The sequence below is a fragment of the Lemur catta genome, chromosome 3 (genome assembly GCF_020740605.2).
Source record: "Lemur catta isolate mLemCat1 chromosome 3, mLemCat1.pri, whole genome shotgun sequence".
NCBI lineage: Eukaryota > Metazoa > Chordata > Mammalia > Primates > Lemuridae > Lemur > Lemur catta.
This window is the reverse complement of record NC_059130.1, coordinates 120,273,915-120,296,687: the sequence shown is the minus strand read 5'-3', so window position 1 is coordinate 120,296,687 and position 22,773 is coordinate 120,273,915. Positions and strand designations below refer to the sequence as shown.

Below are 22,773 nucleotides of genomic sequence, written 5' to 3'. Positions count from 1 at the left end.
TTGTAGTTGGAACAGATCCCTGCAGCAAATGACAGAGGTACGAGAAAAACAAGCAAGTTTATGAACGTGTGCGGGGCATGTCAAAGGTACGTCAAAGCAGTGGCTTTGAGCTCTGGCTTATATAGCATCTTCAACAAAGAACAATGAATTTGCCAGAAAAGGAAAGCAGTGTTAGGCTCCCAGAGGGGAGAACCTGTAGGGAAGATGAGTAGACAGGAGAAAACTAATGGAGTAAGGGGTTGCTTGCAGATTCTGAGCCAATAAGAGTTGTTACCAGTAAAGTCGAATTTATATCCTGCATTTAGGTGTGTCAAAAGTCAAAATCACAACAAATTTAAAGATTTTAATTGGCGTTTATTCAAGATTCTAGAATAGGGCAGCCCTCAGAACCAGAGCATGTTCAAAGACCTTCAGCCAGTAACATGGTCAGACCACATTTATGGATAGAAAACAGAAGTGAGGTATAGAGTTTAACTGTTACAGCATTTGCCTTATTTGAATCAGTTGGCAGCCTGAGATTGCCTAACACGCAGCTGCTGTAACCTGACAAAACCCAGCCATTTGCTGCCTGAGCGGACTCCTGGGTTAATTAGTTTCATTTAGCATGAATGACTCCATATTGGTTTTGCCTGTTGGGCCCAGTACAGGGGTCTAGTCTCCATCAATGGCCGCCTACAAATTTTACTTAACAGGCAGAAAGGGGGAGAGGATAGAATGATCTCGCCCTCTGCTGCTTCTTAGTTGCCTTTAGCTCAAAAATATTTATGTCAAAGAGGCATATTTTGGGGTGACATTCTGGTTTCCTTCATGGGGATCAAAGAACATTATGGGAAGCACATCTTAGCTGCTGGTGTGCCTCAGTTCTCCACGCAACGTCTTGCAGGGTAAAAAGCATGATTTGATTGCTGTCAGCAAATACATATGCAATGAAGAGTTGTTCTGGAAGATGCAAAAGCAGCTCTCATCTGACTGTTTCTTACCACAAACTCTGAAAACTGGGGGGCAGTGTTTAAAATTAAGGCCTAGCAAGAGTCAGGCTGGGGACAGGTGCTTACCCAGCCATGGGTCCATTTCCCTTCTGGCTTCTGGCAGGATCTCCTTTGAGCAGGCCAGAGACTGCTGCCGGGGCCCAATGACCCGAGCCTGAGGTGGGAGTGAGGCTGTGAGCCTCAGATGCTCCACTGGGAGGGTGTCAGGGTGCCTTCTTAGGAATGGGCCCAGCATTCCCCCCAACAGGGACCTGTGGTCCTGCCTGTCTCCCCTGGCTTCTCCTCATGCACAGTGTAGGGGTTGGGAACCTGGCTTCCATCCACCCTGCTGCATTCTTTGGCTGGCCTACAAATTAAAATGACATAAGACAGATTAACAAGAAAAAAACCATGTTTATGTACTTATCACAGAAAGGAAATCCCACAAAATATAAGACTGAAGAAGGGTCAGATGAGTATAGTTATGTAGTGTCCTGAAAGGAATAGGACATGTTCCTACAGAAATGAGTTGGGACTTGGGACCCCTGGGGAGGTGTCTGCATAAGTTATGGCAAGGTGAGGGGAGGAAATGTATGAATAAAGGGGGTCTTGTCATTGGTGACAGTTGCCCACGCCTGTAATCCCAGCCACTCGGGAAGATCGCTTGAGCCCAGGAGTTCAAGGCCAGCCTGGGCAACATAGGGAGACCCCACCCTGCTTTTTTAAAAAAGAAAAGTTTGTCTTGTTACGCAGATAAAGCCTCTCAGGTAATAAAGTTACCTCTGAGCAGCCCTCCACCTGATTCAGATACCTTACTAATGATTTTCTTTATAGATTTTACAAAAGGGCAATTTTTCTGAGCTACTCTTGTGTCTGTAGTGTCTCAGAATAACCAGCTCAAAATATGCCACAAAAAAGTGTATTTTGAGGTGGCACATTCTGGTCTCCCACCGTCATATTTTGGGGTAGCGTGTCCTGAGCCTGGCGCCCTTGGGTGCCCAGCGCAGCAGTGACCGGTCTCCCTCTCCCGCCCCGCAGCCTTTCTCCGGCCGCTGTTAAAATTCTTTGGTGTGTGAAGGTGGAAGTTTCAGGGGCTCTTTGGTCCTTTATTTGGTTGTTTTCCTGTGCATAAAAAGAAAACTTGTTTTGAAGAAGGGCAAGGAGCAGCTTCCAGAGGCACCTGGGACGATGCCCCTCCAGCCGCGGGCGAGGCGGGGGATGTGGGGGCAGGCGAGGCGCGGGAGGACCTGTTGTTTTTCCTGTTGCAAGTCGAAAGGAAACAAAGTGGGAAGTGGAGTGTGCGGGCTGTCAGCGGGCGGAGCGCCCCACCGCGCCCCGCCTCCGGCCGTCGAGGCTCACTCGCTCCCCGCGCGCTCGCTCCGAGCGGCCGCAGGCCCAGCCGCTGCCAGCCGCGCCGGGACCGGTAAGGTGGGGAGAGGGTCGGGGCCCGGGCTTCGGGGACCGCGCTGTGCTCGGAGCCGGCCGCCGGGCGTCTCCAGTACGCGCAGCCCGCGCGCCCTGGCCGGGCGCCTCCCGGCTTCTAGCGAGTCGGGCCGGGCGCGCCCGGGTCCGCCGCCCAGACTGCGCCCCGGGCTCGGGGCCCTCGCCTGTGGGCCCGCCGAGAGCGGCGCGCAGCTGCCCTGCCCCGGTACTGTGCGCGCTGCTGAGCCGGACGAGGGGCGCCCCGGCCGGGCGGCGCGGTCCCCGCTGCGCCCCCAGCGCAGCGCCGCCTCCCGGGCGCGGGCTGGGGCGCGAGGCGACCCGCACGGCGCCGGGGTCCCGGCTGCGCTCCCGCCAGCGGCGTCGCCCGGTGCGCCCGCTCAGGCGCGGGGAGAGGGCCGCGCACTGCTCGCCTGCGCCCGGGCCCCGCGCCCTTCCCAGCCCCAGCGAGCGGGGCGCGGGCCGGAGAGCGGCGGGGCGCGAAGTTTCCGGGCGCTCCCTCCCCGCGCGTGGACGCGCCGCCCCACCCGCGCCCCGAGCTGTCAGCGCCTGTCGCCGCGTGGACTGCAGCGGCACAGGCGACATCGCCCCCGGATCTGCGGCTCAGCCCGGGTTACGGCGGCAAAACCGCCTCCAGCTTTGCATTTCCGGACTTTTTTTTTTTTTAAATACTCTTACCCGTAATTCAGCCTGAATGGGGCTTTTTTTTTTAATCGAGTTTCCTGTTTTTATTTAGGCTTCCTCTTCTGCATCTCCTTCTTTGAGATCGAGGAGAGGGGAACTGAGACGACCTTTCGTGGGCACCAGAATGGGGCCGCTGCTCAGCCAGCCGCGCTCTGCCCTGGCGGGGACGTGGGAATTCAGAGAGTCAGGGAAGCACCGATGCGAGGCTCCGAAAAGTGCGTTCGTGGCTGGTGGTGGTGTAGGGGTTGGGGATGGATTTCCGGGGTCGGGGGTCGAGGCGGCCCACATACTGGGTCCCCAAGTGGCACTCTTGAGATCTGCCCCGTTTGCGGGTGGAGCGCTGGGCTGGTTGAGCAGCTGTCACTTGGTTCGGGTGTCCCCTGGAAGGAGGGACCTGTCGGTCCTGAATCCCACCTCTGAGACGAAGGGCACAGTCGCGCGCGTGTGTGGAGCAGGTGTGCCTTGCGGGTTGTCCGGGTTGTCCAAGGGGAAGGTTCACAGATCCAAAGGGACTTTGAAACCGAGGAGTGATGTCTCCGTTTTACAGTTGAGGACACTCGCCGACCCACACTATTCGCACGCACTCCCTGCCGGTTGAGAGGTTGGAGTGCTTTACCATGCTAAGTGGTTGCAGAGTAAGGAAAACGTCCTCAGTTCTCTTGGTGTGGGATGGGGAGACTTGGGGTGTCCTTTCAGAGGTGCAGTCTCTAAGGTACCCTTGAGATACTTCTCTGTGTGATCCGCTACTGCCATGACCCCAGGGTTTCAGTGCTGTGACAGGTGGGGACGAGGATTCTTCGGATGGTGGAAGCTGCCACCAAACCCAGGGAGACAAGTGGAGCTTTCTCTCTGCTCTCTAGAGCAGGAATAGTCAAGCCCTTCACATTTCCGTGGTCTGCTGGAGTTTGATTTTCTGGTGTCAGGATTCCAGCCCTCTTGGCTGGTGGGAGGACTGCCTGCGGTGTCCTGGGGTTGACTGTCTCTGGCTGCTGTCACAAACTCTTCCAAGTGATGGAAGACACCCTGGGGTGCTGTGGGGGGAATCCGCTTAAAACCCATTGCCTGCTCTAGAGACAACCAAATTCGCCTCCTTCTGAGCCCCACTCCCCCACCCCTCTGCCATGTGCAGAAACAGTGCTGGCCACACTGCCAACATAGATGTTTCTGGAACATGGTGAGTGCCATGCTCCTCTTCTAGCAGGACAAGCTGTGTTTCTGCAGCCTCCATCCATGCTGCCACCCTGTCTTCGCACTACCCTGTGGGCTCCATTTCTTCTTCTGCTCTGCTAAGTTTAGCGAGTGTCTCCTGAGATCGCACTGGGGGCCAGGGGCTCTGCTAAGAGAAATAATTAGAGACCAGCCTCTAGAGCCAATTAGGTTTTGCACCCAGCCCTGCAGTGTTGAGGGAGGGAGTTCATGTCGGTGGGAGGGGGGGTTAAGAGGGGCAGTTCCTGCTTCACCTTGTTTTTCTTCAATTGCACAGTTAAAGGGAGAAGTGAATGTGCAACTTATGAAGCAATTCCCCTTTGGCTGGCTTATTTTTCAAAACCATTTTTGTTTAGAGAGCAGTTCCCTCCCTCCCTGAGGCCAGCTGCTTCTGTGGGTCTGATGGTGAGGTTTGGGGCCCCAGCAAATGTTTCCTTAACGTGGGACCTTTGAAAAAGCTCTTTCAGCCGGGAGTGAGGCTTCAGCCACTCCCCAGGGGACAGATGTGTTTCCCAGCAAAGCTGTTGGAGGGGACGATCCAGAAGCAAGTGCTCCAGGAGTGTGGATGAGATGACAGCCCCATCCGCAAGAGGATGGCAGAGCTTGGCTTGTTTGGAGGGAGGCAAACATTATCATCTTGGTGCCAGTGACAGTGTTTCATAAATAGCAAAGTTTGCAAAACTCCACCTCTCTCCTTGCAGTTAATACTAAAATGAATTGTCTTTAATTTGGTTGGTGGAAATCCCCCACAATCATATCAGAAATGCTGCCAGTTTCAAGGTGGAAAAAAAAAAACCCAGGAACCTCCCTCCACACTCCCCTTTCATTGCAGCCAAGCACTGTGGCTCCTACCAAGATATGGGCCACTCTCCCCTCCCTGGGGGCCGGCACGGTCCCTGGGGCCTGTGAAAGTTCCCCTTATGGCTGCGCTGGCTGGATATGCATGAGAGGAGCCCCTTCCCCAGAAGTGACGACCTCACCACCTCTGATGAGGGTCAGGGCTTCTGCTGGAAATGGATGCCTTCCAAGGCCCCCTACTTTCTCAGCACAGGCAGTGTGACTGGAGTGATGGTGGTGGCATTTCGAAAGTGATGTTTCAGTTAGCTTGTTTCACTCACATTGGGGGAAATTGCACCCACTTAGAGAAAGTGCCGGGAGTGGGGGCTGAGAAGCTGCAGGAAGGGATGGACCTGCTTGGGGCTTTTGGTCCTGGAGGGCTGCAGAACACGTTGAGCATCCAATGCTTGGGACCGGAAGTGTTTCGGTTTCAGACTTTGTTGGATTTTGGAATGTTTGTATTATATGCTAACTGGTTGAGCATCCCAACTCTGAAAATCTGAAATCAGAAATATTCCAATGAGCATTTCCTTTGACCGTCATGTTGGCGCTCAAAAAGTTTCAGATTTTGGAATATTTCAGATTTTGGATTTGGGATGTTCAACCTGTATTAACTTCCCGTGGCTGCTGTGACAAATGACCACAAGCTTTGTGGCTTAAAACAACAGAAATGCTGGGTGCAGTGGAGTCCTGGGCTGTTGTGCGCTATGCCAATCGAGTGTCTGCACGAAGTTCAGCACCAATACTGTGGCCTCCTGGGAGTGGGGACCACCAGGTTGCCCAAGAAGGGGTGAAACCTGCCCAGGTCGGGAACGGAGAAGCACTCCCGTGCTGATCGGTGGTGCCACCACACTCCAGCCAAGGCAACACAGGGAGACCCTGTCACTGAAAACGACAGAAATTGTATTCTCTCTCAGTTCTAGAGGCCAGAAGTTCAAAATCAAGGGGTCAGCAAGGCCTTGTTCCCTCTGGGGACTGCAGGGGAGAATCCTTCCTGGCTTATGCAGTTTCTGCTGGTTCTTGCGGCTGCCTCGCTCTGATCTCTGCCTCTGCCTTTGCATAGCCTTCTCCCCTGTGTGTCTGTCTTCTCTTCTGTCTCTTATAAGGACACTCATCATTGGATTTAGGGCCCACTCAGATAGCCCGGGATGAAATCATCTCGAGATCCTTACTTCCATCTGTAAAAACCGTTTTGCCACATAGTTATTTTTCCAAATAATGCACAGGTCCTGGGGGTTGAGACATGGACCTACAGGTGGACAGGCATGTGTTTCTTTCTGTGTTTTCTGAGCATGGTATTGAGCGCTGCCATTAGCTTTGCAGGGAACCTGCCTTGTTCTGCCACTTTCCCCTGGGTGACCTTAGGGAAGGATGTCAGGGCCCCCAGTAATCTCTGCGGCACCATTATCTCTGCCTGGCAGCCCCTTCCCCCAGCCTCCTGGGGTCCCAGTAGCAGAAAGCAAAACTTCTGGGGCTCCCAAGGAGAGAAAACTGCTCCTCCTCTTCTCTCTCCCCACAAACTCCTCTCAGTTTGAACTTCCCTCAGCTGAGCAGCCTTCGGGAGAGCTGGGGACAGGGCTCAGCTGGTGGTGCTGGGAGGGGCTTGGGGAGCCCCACATTATTGAAGTTTGTAGTACGGGCAGGTTGAGGACATGGGGGGTGCAGTTGGGCTAAGGGGGCTCCAGGGCTCTCTGGCAGTGCTGGGCCATGCTCCTGCCTCAGCCACAGTGGGGTCATTGCTCTGGTCATGAAATCCGGGAGAAGTGCTTTCTTAACAAGGAAGCAAAATCATAGTTTTGTTTTGACACTTTGGAAAGTCACTTGTGTCAGGGTGAGGAGGTGGTCGGGGGGAGGGGACTGCCACATGGAAGAAAACATGCTGTCTTTGGAGCTAGCTGAACTGGGTTTTAATCTCAGCCATTTTTTTTTTTTTTTAAATTTGAGACAGGGTCTTGCTCTGTGGCCCAGGCTGGAGTGCAGTTGTGAGATCCTAGATCCTAGCTCACTGCAGCCTCAAACCCCTGGGCTCAAGTGATCCTCCCACGTCAGCCTCCCAAAGTGCTAGGATTACAGGGGTGAGCCACCATGCCTGTCCCTACCTCAGCCACTTTTTCTCTGCTGGGTGACCTTGGGCAAATTGCTCAACCCTTCAGAACCTCAGGAGCCCTCAGTTGTAACACTGGAGTAGCAATAATGTTGGCCTTTAGGATTTCACATATTGCCGCATGTAAAGCGCCAGGCACGCAGCAGTCCCCGCGGCGTCCGTAGAGGAGCAGGTGTAGAGTGGGGGCTGCAGCAGCCGCTTATTAGCATCCCGCTCTCCCAGCACAGCACTACCCACTGGGTATCCTTGCCATTCACTCAATACTTGCATCCTAATATAATCAGTAATTTAATTTAATTTAATTACATGTGCTTTTTAATCTTAATTTTTATGTTTTAATTGTAAAATAGTCATAGTCTACAATTTATCATTTTAAGCATTTTTAAGAGTATAGTTCTGTGGCATTTAGTGCATTCACACTGTTGTATAACCATCACCACCACCCACCCCCAGAAATACATTTTTATGTTGCAAAATTGAAATTCTTTACCCATTAAGCACTAACTCCCCCTTCCCCATTCCTCCAGCCCCCGGCAGCCATTCTACTTTCTGTCTCTGTGAATTTGACAACTAGAGGTACCTCACATAAGCGGGATCATACAGTATTTGTCCTTTTATGATGGGCTTATCTAATTTACATGATGTCCTGAAGGCCCATCCATGTGGTAGCATGTATCAGAATCACCTTGCTTTTTCAGGCTGAGTGTCTTGTGTGTAGACCACATTTTGTTTCTCCATCATCTGTGGACGGACACAGGTTGCTTCCACCTTTGGGCTCTTGTGAGTAACGCGGCTGTGAACATGGGCGTACAAATATCTGTTGAAGTCCCTGCTTTGAATTCTTTTGGGTCTATACCCAAATTGCTGGATCCTGTGGTAATTCCATGTTTAATTTTTTGAGGCATTAGGCATGTGCTTTTATAGTTTGCTTTTTTTCACTTAACATTGGCTCATTAGCAGTTTTCCATGTTGCTTCATTTCCTCGGCATCCTTTTTGGTGGCCATAGAAGTGTCATTAAGGTGATGTGGGGAAGAAAAAAAATTACAGTTGCTGGGCGTGGTGGCACATGCCTGTAGTCCCAGCTACTCGGGAGGCTGAGGCAGGAGGATCACTTGGGCCCAGGAGTTGGAGGTTGCTGTGAGCTATGATGACACCACTGCACTCTAGCCTGGGTGACAGAGCTAGGCCTGTCTGAAAAAGAAAGAAAGAGAGGTGGGGGGGGGGGGGAAGAAGAAGAAATGACAGTGGTTACACTGGTGTACTTACTCATACCCACCATTCCCGCCCCCTCACACTGAGTGTGGCGGTGTGGACGCCAGCCCCTCGTGCCTCCTCTCCGCATTTTACACAGCTGCTCTCCCACTTGCTGATTCCACCTCTCCATCAAACTGCTGCTCTGAGGAGGCCGTCTCTCTGGCCTCTGGACGCCATGGACTGTGCAGGGTATTCCTTGTTCTGAAGAAATGGCGGGCGGTCAGCCGTCCAAATCCATGCAGCATCTGTCCTGGTTTTCTATGGCACCTGGAGCATTTGCATCTTCCAAGAGGAAGCAAAGCCCAGTCCAGGGTCAGGGTCAATTCCTGTCAGGACCCATTTGTGGTCCCCCCGGGCTCCCAGCATCCGTCTCACTTGCCAGCTCTGTTCAGGGGCTTCCCCCCAGGTAATCTGCCCAGGAGCCGTTGGCAGGCTGTCTCCGTTGCCAGAGGACAGAACAGTTCTTAGTGGTATTGTGTGCCCAAGAGGGTGCAAGAGGAACACGTCTATGTTCAGCCCATCTCTGCACTGCTGCAGCACCCGTATCCACTGATTTCTTGACCCAGGTGGCCACCTCAGCACCAAGGGACATCTGCTTATCATTCCAGTCACCTTCCAAACCTAGAATGGAGTCCTTCTGATGGGCCTCGGCATGTCTGTCAGATGGCGTGGCATGGTAGACATTAATGCACCCCTCAATTTTCCATAGGGACATCCCTTTAGTAGCCCAGGTTTCCACTGCCCCCTGCCTGAGTGTAGAGCCAGGCCAGTGGCCACTGCCCATGAGTCAGTAAAAACCCAAACCCAAGAGCTTTTATTATTATTCAATTCTTCTATCACTGCTAGGAAAACAGCATGCAGTTCAGCCCACTAAGCTGACTTGTTCTTTCCTTCTTTGATCAGAGTGGCATCCTTTCAGATAGGATGTTACCTGTTCACCTTGGAACTGCCATCCACAAACCCACCAGCTCTTGGCTGGTCGGCCTAGAGCCGAGCATAGGGCATTGTGAAACCCAGCAGCTCCGCACAGTGGCAGTCAGTCCTGGGAGAAGGAGGCTCCCTTGCCTTCCCAGGTAGCAAGACCTGTATAAACCGTTTCCACTGTATTATGGAACTCTCTGAGCACTACCATCCCTATTTCTCTGACATCACCCAAACCTACCTGGTTTTTGTTTTCCAGTACTAGGTAGGGAAGTATTCCCCAGCCAGACATAACATCCATTCTCACAAAACATTTAGGTGAAGGAGACACAATTTCTTTGCATAAAGCCTGTTTAAACATTCCAACTTTCATAACCCTATCAGCCCTGACATTCTTATATTCCCTCGGTCTAATTGCAGCCCGAGTTGGGGCTTCCCCAGTGGATCTTGGTATCACAGTGCGTGGGCTCCTGTACTGAGGAGTCCCAGGACTACCCCGACAATTATACCCACTTGTATGAATAAGGCTTTGGGTCCCCAGCAGAGGTTGAGCAAAGGGAACCTCGCCTATTTGTCTATCTTTGCAGCTTCAGATCAGATTGCTCAGTGTGATCTTCTGCCTTTTAAAATTTCTCCAGGCCAGGTGTGGTGGCTCACATCTGTAATCCTAGCACTTTGGGAGCCCGAGATGAGAGGATTGCTTGAGCCCAGGAGTTTGGGACCAGCCTGGGCAACATAGCAAGACCTCATCTCTACAAAAAATTAAAAAATGAGCCAGCTTTCGTGGCATGTGGCTGAAATCCCAGCTACTCTGGAGGCTGAGGCAGGAGAATCACTTGAGCCTAGGAGTTGGAGGTTGCAGTGAGCTATGATTGTACTCCAGCCTGGGCAACAGAGCAAGACTCCGTCTCAGAGAAAAAAAAAAAGAGGCCAGGCACGGTGGCTCTTGCCTATAATCCTAGCACGTTGGGAGGCTGAGGCTGGAGGATTGCTTGAGCTCAGGAGTTCAAGACCAGCTTGAGCAAGAGTGAGACCCCATCTCTCCAAAAAGAAAGGGGAAAAAAAAAAAAAAAAGAAAACCCAGTCGGGTATTGCAGTGCAAGCCTGTAGTCCCAGCTACCCAGGAGGCTGAGGCAGAAGGATAGCTTAGAGTCCAGGAGTTGGAGGTTGCAGTGAGCTACAATGACACCACTATATTCTGCTGAGGTCAACAGAGTGAGACTCTGTCTCAGCAAAAACAAACAAGGCAACTGAACACCCCTCCTCACAGACTCCCACCCCTTCTTAAAAAAGAAAAAAAAAGAATGTTGTGAAACTATTATATTTCACTTAGAAAAATAATTTTTGGTCCAGTCTTTCTGGAAAACTATTTAGCCCCAAGAGCTATAAACATCTTCAATGCCTTTGTCACAATAATTCTTGAATATGGGAAAAACGGTATGCCTAAAAATATCAATTACAGTATTTTGAGAGTGGTAGTGGGGTGCACTACATGTCACTCAATGGAGGACGCTTGAGAAACTGCTGGTGTCCCTGCTTTAGGACACTATGATATTGTGAAATATATATTTGGTGTTCACTTCCATTTTTCAGTTTTTGTAGAGTTACGGGGAGGGGTGTCTTGCTCTTCCTCAGGCTGGTCTCAAACTCCTAGCCTTAAGTAATCCTCCTGCCTTGGCCTTCCAAAGTGTGAGCCACTACACCCAGCCTAGTTTCACAACATTCTTACCAGCATTGAATAATATTAAAAGAAATGTTTTGCTAATATGCCTAAAGATAATTACTTAAAACATATTTTTTTATTACTAATGAATTTAAATAGCTTGTGTTCTGTATGCTAGCTGTATCGTATGAGGTTTGCACTTCCTTAGGTATCTGGTTAACCAACTCTCCAGGAATTGGAAACATCTCTAAATTCAGTAAAGTAGCCGTTAAACCCTTGAACTCTGGAGTTGGATGAATTCAGATTCAAACCACAGCTCTTCCACTTCCCAGCGTGACCTTGAGTACATTCCTTAACTTCTCTGATCCTCCATTTCCTCCTCTGTAAAATGAAGCGTATTGGGACCCATTCCTAGGTTTGCGTGAAGGATTAAATGAGATACATTAGATAGTGAACATCAGCTAGCACATAGTTGATACTCGGTAAATATTAGCTGTTCTTGTTGTTTCATCCAAAAGACCACCAGGATGGCTAAATAGTAGAAAGGAGAGCTTTATTGGCAATATCAGTTTGCAAACTGGGAAGAGATAGTCTCCAATGTGGACCAAAGGTGCTCTCTCTGCTTCTTTTTTTCTTTTCTTTTTTTTTTTTTTTGAGATGAAGTCTCGCTTTGTCACCTGGGATAGAGTGCCGTGACATCAGCCTAGCTCACTGCAGCCTCAAACTCCTGGGCTCAAGTGATCCTCCTGCCTCAGCCTCCCAAGTAGCTGGAATTACAGGTGCATGCCACCACGCCCAGCTAATTTTTCTATTTTTAGTAGAGATGGGGTCTTGCTCTTGCTCTTGCTCAGGCTGGTCTTAAACTCCTGAGCTCAAGCAATCCTCTCTCCTCGGCTTCCCAGAATGCTAGGGTTACAGGCGTGAGCCGCCAGGCTGGTGCTCTCTCTTCGAAGATGGAATAGGCAGATTGGGTTTTATGCTTCACAGAGTCTGTATCACCCAATAAAGTCAAACATATTCAGCAGGTTTTTTTGGGGAAAGCTACACATATTTATGAAGGGGTTGAAGGCATGCACATGCTTATCAGAAAAGAATGTAAGGCCAGTCTTCTGTCCAATCAGAGTTATAGTGGTCTGGGTTGTAAATCAGAGTTAGGAGGTGTCTGATAATTTGCCTGATAGCTCCTATTGTTAGGAAGTTTAGCAAGAGTGTGATTTTTCTTACAGCTATAGGAATTTAGAAATTTGCTGTGCCAGTTGGGCCCTGATCCCTCAACCTGTAGGTAACTTTTGTTTTCTTAACATTAGAGTCCATCTTAGTTGACAAAGGGGGGTCTATTTTGGTCTCTCATATCATAGTTGTTATTAATGTAAGTTAATAAGTCTCTGTTCACCCTGAAGACTTGTCTTGTTTCAATCTGTAACTGATCAATTTTTCTGCCATAGAGGTAGGTGGTCCTGCGGGGGGTGGGGCGGGGGGGAAGCTGACAACTGCTTTCTGTCCCTGTGGACTGAGTCCTTGGCTGTCTTGCTGGACGTGGTGTGAGCCACCCGGGGCCAGCAAATGAACCTGCCGGGCGAGGCTCGCCCCACTGAGCAGATGGGTGGGGCTGCTGGGGCTGTTTCTGCGGGAACCGGGGTCCCCGGTGGTCCTGTAGCCCCTGCAGCATGGAAATGGGGGATATAGACTTACTCGTGGTTTTGTTCAAGTCCAGAATTCTTGGTGACTGTTCCACTGTTTACATCTAGATGCTCCTTCATGCTGTTTGGGAAACTGAGGCAGCCCTGTGGATGCCCCAGGCATTTCAGGGCAGGATCTGGGACTTTGACTCCAGCTTGGGTTGCTGCCTGTGATGCCTGCTCTTAACCGGCTTTTGAGGAAAGTGGCCTCTGCTGTCATCTCAAGTGGGCCTCAGGCAGCCTTAAGGGAGGGCGTGAAGGTCAGGCAGAGTGTGGCCAGTGCATGCATTTTCCTCTTCGCTGCTCGCCTGACCTGCGGTTGAGGAGGAAGTTAAGAAAACCAGGATCCTGCTCTCAAATAAACTGCTTCATGAGAAATTTCTTCTTGGCGGGGGGGAACCCAAAACCCCCAACCTTTCCACCTTACCCATCCTTCTCAAAAAATTCCCTTAAAGATGTTTCTTGGGTTCAGGGCCAAGGAAAGGACGAGCCCCCAGACCACATCTCCTGTTTTTGATGGCTCCACAGGTCCGGGGGCCAAACCCCAGGTCGTGAATCTTTTTTCCCTGTTGTGTGTTGTGATGAATATTTTAATAATACAGCCCATCTGCTGTCATTTGGAAATCAGTGCTGAAGTGTGGTCTACTTTTAAATTAAGTGCAGCATATCTAATATGTGATCGTTTCCGAAGATGTGCTTGGCTCCCTGTTCCCAGCGAAACTGTGCTTTGAGAATGAACAGAAAGGTAGCTTAATGTGAGTATCAAAAGCAAGAGTTTTAGAATTAGACAGTTTGTATCTTGGCTCTGACAGTTAACATGTAGGTGACCTTGACAAGTGGCTTAAGTCTCTGGGTTCTTATCTGAAAATTGGGATAACAGTATCTCTTTGACCGGACTGTTGTGAAGATTAGAAATAATAAGAAACGTGTATCAGGTTATGGATACTCAAAAAGTCGCAGTTTTTGCCATTGGCTGAATAAATCTTTGAGGCCCACAATGTGGGAGGGAGTGAGGTTTAAATGACAGGTGTGCCTGTCATACATTGTTGAGGTTTGCAGGATGTAAGGTTTATTTGTCCACTATCTTAGTCGATCCTCCCATGAGCAACTCGTATGGAACACACAGAGCACGTGTCAGTAAATATCTCCATTTTGCACATAAAAGTTGGAATCACTTTGTTCTTTATCATTGTGTGCCTCTCAGATGTGTAAAAGCCAGCAGGGTTAGTTTTTTCTGCTTTTTCTAGCCCTTCAAGGTCACAAGGAGCTTGGGTGTCAGGGGTGAGGATCGTTGGAGGTGACATCTTGCCCAGGTGTTTCCTTCTCCCCCAGGGTGGTGGCAAGAGCAGCCCCTGGCCCAGCTCATGGGGCCGGGACTGAAAAGGGCTCACCAGTGAGGTCTGCCATCGTGTGACCTTGGCCACAGCAGTGGACTCTGGGTGGCCTTGTCACCTGTGAGCCACAACGGCAAGCTCCTGAGCAGGCCAGCTGTTCCGGAGGCAGCCATCCCAGGAGCCCTTGTGCTGGGGGCTCCTAGGGGGAGTGGTTGGGAGATGGCCTGGCAGCTGGTAGTAACCTTGACCCTGGTGGACCATGCTTCTCCAACTTTCCCACCATTCTTCCAGCCAGAAGAGCTGGGATGTGCAACCCTGGCCTGCAGCAGCCCACCCCAACTGTGACCTTGCTTTGAAGCTTCAACTTCTATTTTTAATGCTAATGTTAATTTTACATTCTATTCCATGATATATCCATGTTTATTTTTCTATAAAGAATATTTGTCCCTAACTTTTGAGTCAAATGGATGCTCTGGGAAGATGTTTATGTTTTTTCTGTGGCTTCCGCTACTCCCAGCACAGTGACTCCAAACGGAGTTTGAAGAATGTGGATGGGGGCCAAGGAGTATGAGGGGCCACGAGACACAACTGTGATGAGAAATGTATAGTGTAATAGGAGCCCTTTTATCCTATGGGATGGGTTGGTTGAGCAACTATGGCTTAGGTAGAGAATTATTATAATGCTTTCCCTCAAATCTAAACATTTTATTTTCACTTACAACATGTCAATGTACACATCAGCTGCCAGATGGCCGAGGGCTTTTGTTTGAGTAGGTTGCAGTTTCATCATTCTTTTTTTTTTTTTTTTTGAGATAGGGTTTCACTGCTGCCTCGAACTCCTGGGCTCAAGTGATCCTCCTGCCTCAGCCTCCCAAGTAGCTGGGACTACAGGTGCACCCCCACACCCAGCTTCCTGCCAATCTTTTACAATTGTCTTGCCCAGTCTAATTCAACAGAAAGCTTATTTTATTGGGTGATTTGTCTTTATTTGGTTTCTAAAGAACTCAGCTTCATTTTCATGGAAACCACTTTTTCTTTCCACACCATATTGCACCTTGTTATGTAAAATCACATAATTACAAAGGTGAGCAGCTGGCATCACACCGGACCGAGTGCAGCAAGCTCTTGTTGGCACGCAGAGACCAGGGGAGGGCTGGACACTGTGGTACCCCAGGAGTGGCCTGTTGGCCCCCAGCGGTCAGTGCTGAGGCCATCAGTTGGGGCATTCTGATGAGGGAACAGAGAGCACAGTTCAGCCTGATTCTGCTAGACATTGCTAGATGTCAGGGTAAGACGTAGCCATCGCAGAGCCTGGGCCACAGGCAGGGTTTGGCTTAGACATCCCATCAGACTATGAGAGTGCCTCACTTTGGGAACGGGCCCAACGAGCTCTGGGACGGAGGCATCGTGTAGACCCATTTCATTTTCGGTGGGTCTCGTCAGCAGCATTTGCACTTAGGAGCTTTGCCATTCACCAGCTCAAAATGGCCACTTTCGTTAGCCTAGCTTGTTTTCTATGTCTAATAATGATAACAACAAACACTTTTTAGTATGCATTCTGTGCCAGGCAGTGGTCTGGGTACTTTGAAAATACTAAACTAACTCTTCCTACGACAACCTCCGATGGGGAAACTGGCACACAGAAAGTTTAAGTCACCGACCTAAGTTGTACCCAGCTGGAAAGTGGCAGAGCCAGCCCTTAACCCCTGCGCCTGCCGCCTGCAAACTCAGTGCTGGTGTCCAGGAGGGAGCCGGTAGCTGGAGCAGGGGAGTCTCCAGCTAAATCTCCCCCCAGGAGGGGCATGGCTGCGGCCTCTGTCTGGGAGCCAGTGGGCTGCGAGAAGGGGCTTCCTGGCTCCTTTCTCTTCTCACTTGTCCTCCCCACCCCACCCTCCACCCTCCCAGAAGGGCTCCCAGGCAGAGTTCGTTGTTCTTGAAGGTCCCAGTCTCCAGTGGAGTTGGCTTCCTGGACTCCGATCCTCTACGGCTGTGGTCCCCACCCCCGGGGCCTCGGACAGATACTGGTCCATGGCCTGTTAGGAGCTGGGCCACACAGGAGGTGAGCAGCAGGCAGAAGCTTCTTCTATATTTACAGCTGCTCCTCATCACTGGCATCACTGCCTGAGCTCCACCTCCTGTCAGATCAACAGCAACATTAGATTCTCATAGGAGCGTGAACCCTACTGTAAACTGCACATGCGGGGGATCTAGGTTGTGGCTCCTTATGAGAATTCAATGCCTGATGATCTGAGTGGAGCTGAGGAGGTGACATGAGCGCTGGGGAGCGGCTGCAAATACAGATTATCATTAGCAGAGAGGTTTGACTGCACAATAAATGTGATGTGCTTGAATCATTCCAAACCACCGCCCTGCCACACTGCTGACTCGGTCCATGGAAAAATTGTCTTCCATGGAACCCGTCCGTGGTGCCAAAAAGGTTGGGGACCGCTGCTCTACAGCAAGAGTGGCTGGGAGAATGTAGCTCCAGTCTGCGGGGTGGTGCCTGTTCTCGCCCTCTGCCCAGAGGAAGCAGGGCCTGGCCTCTGCAATCCCAAGGGTCTCCTCACCCAACTCTTGGACCTTTCTCAGGAAGTCTACCTAGGTAGGGGTCTTTCAGCTGGCAGGTGACACAGTCCAGTTCCTGTACACTGGCCCAGGAGAGATAGTGTGGTTCAGTGTTAAGGGGAGGGCTCTGGGGTCCAGCCGGGTTCAAATCTTGCCCACCCCCTGCCCACATTCACTAGCTATGGAGCCGTAACCTCCTTGAGCCCCACCGTTCTCACTGGTAAACCAGCACCTGCCTCAGGGGCTTGTCGTGATGATTAGATGAGAGAGTGGACCTAAGGCGTCCAGGGACGGGCTGCCCAGAGTAGCCCCAGAGACAAGTCCAATCAGTGATGAAGAGGCTGTTGCACTGGGACAGTCTGAACTGATCCCAGAGGCTCCCAGATGCAGACGTGGCCCAGAGACCTGCTCTGGGAGTGGAAGCAGGTGCCATGAGGGCCCCTGCCGACAGGAGACTGACCTGGACAATGAATGGTGGAGTGAGGTGTCCGGTGGCACCCCTAGGATTTCTCTCTCTTTGGCCCAACGCTTATAGGGTTGTGTGCAGGTCTGGAGTCCCAAGAGAATAGAGGGAGACGACCCATGAGCCGATCACAGGGTGGGGAAGGAGGGCCCAAGTGCTGAGTACCCGGGCAGCTGCAGAGCTGACCCCAAGAGAATGGGGTGAACTGCCGAGCTGCTGAGGCCCTGAGTGTGTGTGTGTGTGTGTGTGTACGCGTGTGCACACACGTGTGTGATTAGGTTGAGGTCAGGACAGAAGAAGGGAAATGGAATTTGCAGTTTTAAAAAATATTAACTATTTGGGGGTTTTGAGATGGGGGTGACCTACATATTCTAGGAATTATAGGCTGAGATCTTCTGATTATGCATGTGGATGTTTTATAAATATGTTTATGCACGAATACTTTTTTTCTTCCCAGAGACAGGGTCTTGCTCTGTTGCCTGGGCTGGAGTGCAGTGACGTTATCATAGCTCACTGTAACCTCAAACTCCTGAGTTGAAGTGATCCTCCCACCTTGGCCTCCCAAAGTGCTGGAACTACAGGTGTGAGCCAGTGTGCCTGGCCTATATTTTTTTTAATTATGTAGAATCAATACAAGTTAGTTATAAAAAGTTTCTAAAATACAGATTTGCCAAAGGAAGAAAAAACAAATCCATCATCCACCTACCCTAGAACCATACTGCCCAGTGGTCCCTAACCTGTGTCATATTTTAAATCCCTTTGAAATTTTATTGAAAATCACGGACTTTCCAGAAAAAGACTCCAACAGGAACATTTTTGCATACGATGGGGGGTGGTTCCTGGACATCCCCTAAGTTCATCCACAGACTCTGTCAGGGAACATGGAAGCGCTGTTTGGGTCCGACCTCTGGCTTTTCTGCATTATGAGATTCTGACCCTGAAACCAGCCTCAAAGCCCAGAGAGGGCAAAACATTCCAACATCTCTGAGGCCTCTGAAAGAGACATTTGCCCAACAACTTGTTCCAAGTCTGTTTTGAAGCTGTTTCTTATTTTCATCTTGACCACCTCTTAGGTAAGACGTCATACACGTTTACCCCCTGCCATTCAAATCCTTTGTCCTACCACCCCTTTTCGGGGGCTTTTGGCAAAGACTGTCTTTCCTACATCATTTGGCGACTCCACTGTAGAGTCAGCTCATTTATGGGAGAGGACTGTCCTTTGGGACAGTGACAGCCTGTGGTTCTGTGGCCCCCCTTCTGCAAGAAGTAGGCTGGCCTGGGCACATGGAAAAGCATGCCCACGAGGACTGGGTGGAATCTTCTAGAGAGGATGTGGAGTCAGGGCCATGTCTAGGCTCCTCACGTTGGGCCCCAGGTGATTTCAGACCAGGCAGGGTCCCCCTGGGAGATTAGTGGGCAAACCCCCTTTGGCCAAGAGGGTGCCCAGCGCCAGCACCCGCATTGCCTGGTCACTTCTCCATGTCCTCCCAGGCCTTGCTTAGCTGAACTTAGCCCGTGGCCTCTTGCCCAGGCGTGAGGGAGGCCCCTGCACTTCCCAGCGCTGTAGGTGGCCAGCCTTCCTGGCACCACTCATGGTGCCATTCCTTGGGCTCCAGTGACTTTGACTCTTCTCTTCCTCCTCTTCTCCTCTTCTTCATTTTTTGGTATAACAAGCTTTATTGAGATATAATTCATACACCATACAGTTCACTTAATGTGCACAACTTAATGGCTTTTAGTATATTCACAGTTATGCAACCATTACCATAACCAATTTTAAAACATTTTCATGACTCCAAAAAGAAACCTCATACCATTAGCAGTCACTTCCCATTTCTCCCCAGTCCCTCAGCCCCTGGCAACCACTAATCTGTTTTCTGTCTCTGTGGATTTGCCCACACTGGACATTGCATATAAATGGAGTCATACACTATGTGGTCTTTTGTGATTGGCTTCTCTCCTTAGCACATTGCTGCTTCTTTAGAAATCTGTGTGACTCATACTGTTACGGTGGAAGGGCTGTTGGTACTAACTGTTATTCAGTCACAAGTACTGATGGAGCTTCTAAACCTGGAGCAGGGCTGGACCACTCAGCAAGGAACACAGCAGCCATGGGTGGCGTATTAGTTACCTATTGCTGTGTAACAAATTTCCCTAAAACTTGGCAGCTTAACCAACAAGCATTTATTAGCTCCTAGTTTCTGTGGATCAGGAATTTAGGAGCAGCTTAGGTGCGTGGTTATTGCTCAGATCTCTCACGAGGTTGTAGTCTAGCTTCCAGCTGGGGCTGCAGGTGTCTGGGGCTGGAGATAACTGCCAAGGTATTGCTGGCAGCCCTCGGTGACTTGCTGGCCAGATATCTCAGTTCCTCCTCCTGTGGGCTTCTTCACAGGGCTGCTTGAGTTTCCTTACTACATGGCCGCTGGGTTATGCGAGAGCCAGAGAGAGAGCGAGAAAGTGAAAGCACAAGACTGAAGCCCCCATGGTCTTTCATAACCTAATTTTGAAGGTGACATACCGTCACTGTGCCATATGCTTTTGGTCACACAGACCAGCCCTACTGTAATGTGGTGGAGACTACACAAAGATGTGACTCTCAGGAAGCTCAAGTAATGGATATGATAAGAGTGTCATATGGAGAATGGCCCAGCCAGCTTGTTCTTGAAAGGACTGTGGTGTTGCCTCGGAGCCAGCTTTGGGCCAGCTCTGAATTCTCCATCTCCCATTCTCTCATTAGGCCTCTTTGACCAATCCCGTCTGCGCAATTAGGGAGTTTAGTATTTGGATATATACAACCTTGCACCTGGCCCCACAGAGTTACCCACTTCTGCTAGAGTGATTTTTACAGATGACTCCTCCAGTCATAGAAATGAATTTTATTTTCATTTCTGTTGAACTGATCAGCCCGTTGTTGGATTTCACTTCATTTATGTTATCAAGAAAGATGTTGACTAGAACAGGCCCAGGACCCATCCCAGCGGGGACAGCATTAGACACTTCCCACTACGGTGTTGGGTCACCTTTGCAATGGGTCACACCCACCAATAGAAATCACCAGAGACATCTTTCCTGGGTGACACAGGAGACTGTCTTGAGGTGCAGGATCGGGTCTCACTAAAAGGCACACATACCATTGCACAAGACAAAGCCAAGCTTCGTGCCGTACAGCGCTGGACAAGTGGGTGTTAGAGCAGTTTCAGGTGGTGGCTAAAGGTGGGTTCTGATTCCTGCTCTGCTGCTTCCTGTGTAGCTTTGGGTAAGTCTTTGGCCTCAGTTTCCTCATGAAGATGATCATCATAACTATCTTACAGTGTTGTTTTGAGGATTTTATGGGATAATCAAAGTTCCAGGTATCTACGGCTGCGTAACAAACCTCCCCAAGCTTAGAGGTGTAGCAACAGCCGTGCTTGCAAGGTCGTAGTTCCAGGGGCCAGGAATCCAGACAGCTCAGCAGGACACCTTGGCTGTGCGTCACAATACCTGGGGTCAGACTCTCAAAGGGTTGGTAATAACTCGAACGATGGCAGCTAGAATCATTTGGAAGTCTCTTCGCTCATGTCAACTTGGGTGCCTACATGTGGCTTCTCTTTCTATCTTGCCTGAGTTTCAGGACAGATGGCCGCATTGGGGTCGATGTTGTTGTTAGTGTCAGTATCTCTCAGGGACTAAACTGGAACTTACTTCTATGTATTTAAATATGTGACTTGGGCAAGTCACCTGTGCCCTGTCTTAACTAACTGACCTAAGTGCAGCTCTGTGATTGTGTTTAGTCTAATGTTGCCAGATTCATTCTTTTTATCTTCAAATTTGGACCCAACTTTTAATATTTTCCTAGCCCTCAGTGTAATTTTCTTGCCCTTAGCAGTTTCTCAAACACACCTAGAGGTTCAACAAAGAGATCTTAGCAAATGAGTTTTAGAAACTCCAGGGTTGCTTTGATGTGTGACTATTTGTTCTCTTATTCTGATTTTCTCCCAATAAGTATTCGATAAATATTCACAATTGGCCTTTTCCACAGAGAATGTCTTTTAAGACATGGTTTCCTCCCGTAAGGATCATACGCTCGAATTGGCAATCTGAGACTCACAGGAAACAGTGACCACACGCAGTGTAACTGGATGCCCCCTAAATGTGCAGTCTGGGTGATCCTTACTTCTGCCGTCCAGGGTCAGCAAGTGGGCTGCTACCTTCTTCTACAGACTAGGAAACAGAAGCTTTGGAGAGATTAGAAACTCATCCTAATCCAGGTGTAACTCCAGAGCTTTGCTCCTACCTCTCGCTGGGAGACTCCCTGCAACTCCCTGCAACCACAAATGCTTTCTGGTTGACACTTGGAAGAATGAGCAATGCAACCAAAGCATCCTCCCCGCCCAACTCCTGCCCCAGGTCACAAACTCAGAAGCCTCAATTAACACAGACTTTTGGTCTAAGCTTGGGGAATTGATGAAAGAAAGAAGGAAGCTTCTGATTCTAATTAACTTTGGTTTTTAACTACAGATGAGCCACTTTTAGAGTTAACTTAGGGTGAGAGTCTCAAAGATTAATGAAAATAGGTAAGTTTGGCAGGACAGCAGGGGCCTCATGTAATTAGACTCCTCATCCTTGTGCTTTGAGAATAAAAATATCAGGGGAACAAAGGGGTGGGGAGATATGTGAATAAATATGGAAACTCTCCTCTCTGAGGAGTATTTCCCAGAGCCCTCCTGTTTTTCCTAATAGAATTAAAAACAAACACTTAGCTGTTTGTTGTTAGCTGCACCTTATTTTTTTCTGACTTTCACCTTCCTAGTCTGTCTCCACTCATCAGTGTCTTATCCGACCCCACCTAGAAATGCCGGATGCCAATTTGAGTAGAGAGAGAACAGTGGAATTCCTGCAAAGTTTACGGTGGGATATTGCAGTGCAGCTGGAAGAAGCTGAGATTTCATCACAGTGCAGTAGCCTGCAAGTGTCAGGAGAGGAAGGAGCGACTAATGGAGCAAATAAAATTCCCTCTTACAGGGTTCCCTGAATGGAACAAGGACTCAGATGAGTGGGCGCAGAGGCCCTTTTGGTTTCCCGCCTTGTGTTTGGGGACTTAACGAGAGGATCGGCCCTTTTGGCAGTAGCAAGTAGAGGGGTGGAAATCTAATTTCTCTATTTACTCTGATTTTTTAACAGTAGTGAAATTCATTTATTTATCCAATAAACTAATTTATTTATACTCTTACTTGGTTTCAGAAAGGACTTAAATGACTTGAGCTGTGAACAAAGAACCAGGAGACTTTGGTTTTTCTTCCATCTCCACCACTAACTGTAATAGTTGTGTGACCTTGGGCAAGTCACTTTACCGCTTTGTGTCTGTTTTCCATGTGTGAAAGCCAGTGCTTACCATGCGTGCCAGGCACTGTTCTAGAGACTTTCCCTGTACCTGTATTAACTCATTTAATTCTCCAAACAATGTATTAGGATCTGTATTTTTCCAGAATTTGGCAGGGCTGTTCCAGTACATCTTTATAAGACAGAAAGATGACTTTTTGTGGCTTTTGCCCTTTCAAAGACTTGATTTTTCTGAGAAACCAGTGCCTGACACTCCCAATTTGAACCCTGAGCCAGGTCATTGGGTTCCATTGGTGATGAGGACCTTGTCTTTGAGTTTGACTTTCACTCAACTC

General features: G+C 49.7%; 1 protein-coding gene across 3 annotated transcripts in view; it reads left to right on the top strand.

Moving 5' to 3' along the window:
* Positions 1–2,314: 2,314 nt before the first annotated feature.
* Positions 2,315–22,773, top strand: part of PIK3CD (phosphatidylinositol-4,5-bisphosphate 3-kinase catalytic subunit delta) — a 48,178-nt gene continuing 27,719 nt past the window's right edge. The window contains exon 1 of one of the 3 annotated variants that reach the window (XM_045546193.1): positions 2,315–2,391. The gene's annotated coding sequence lies outside the window, so the exon portion shown is untranslated. Of the gene's footprint in view, positions 2,392–3,181; positions 3,308–22,773 lie in introns of those variants that run through there. The other 2 variants (XM_045546195.1, XM_045546192.1) reach the window with 2 other exon arrangements.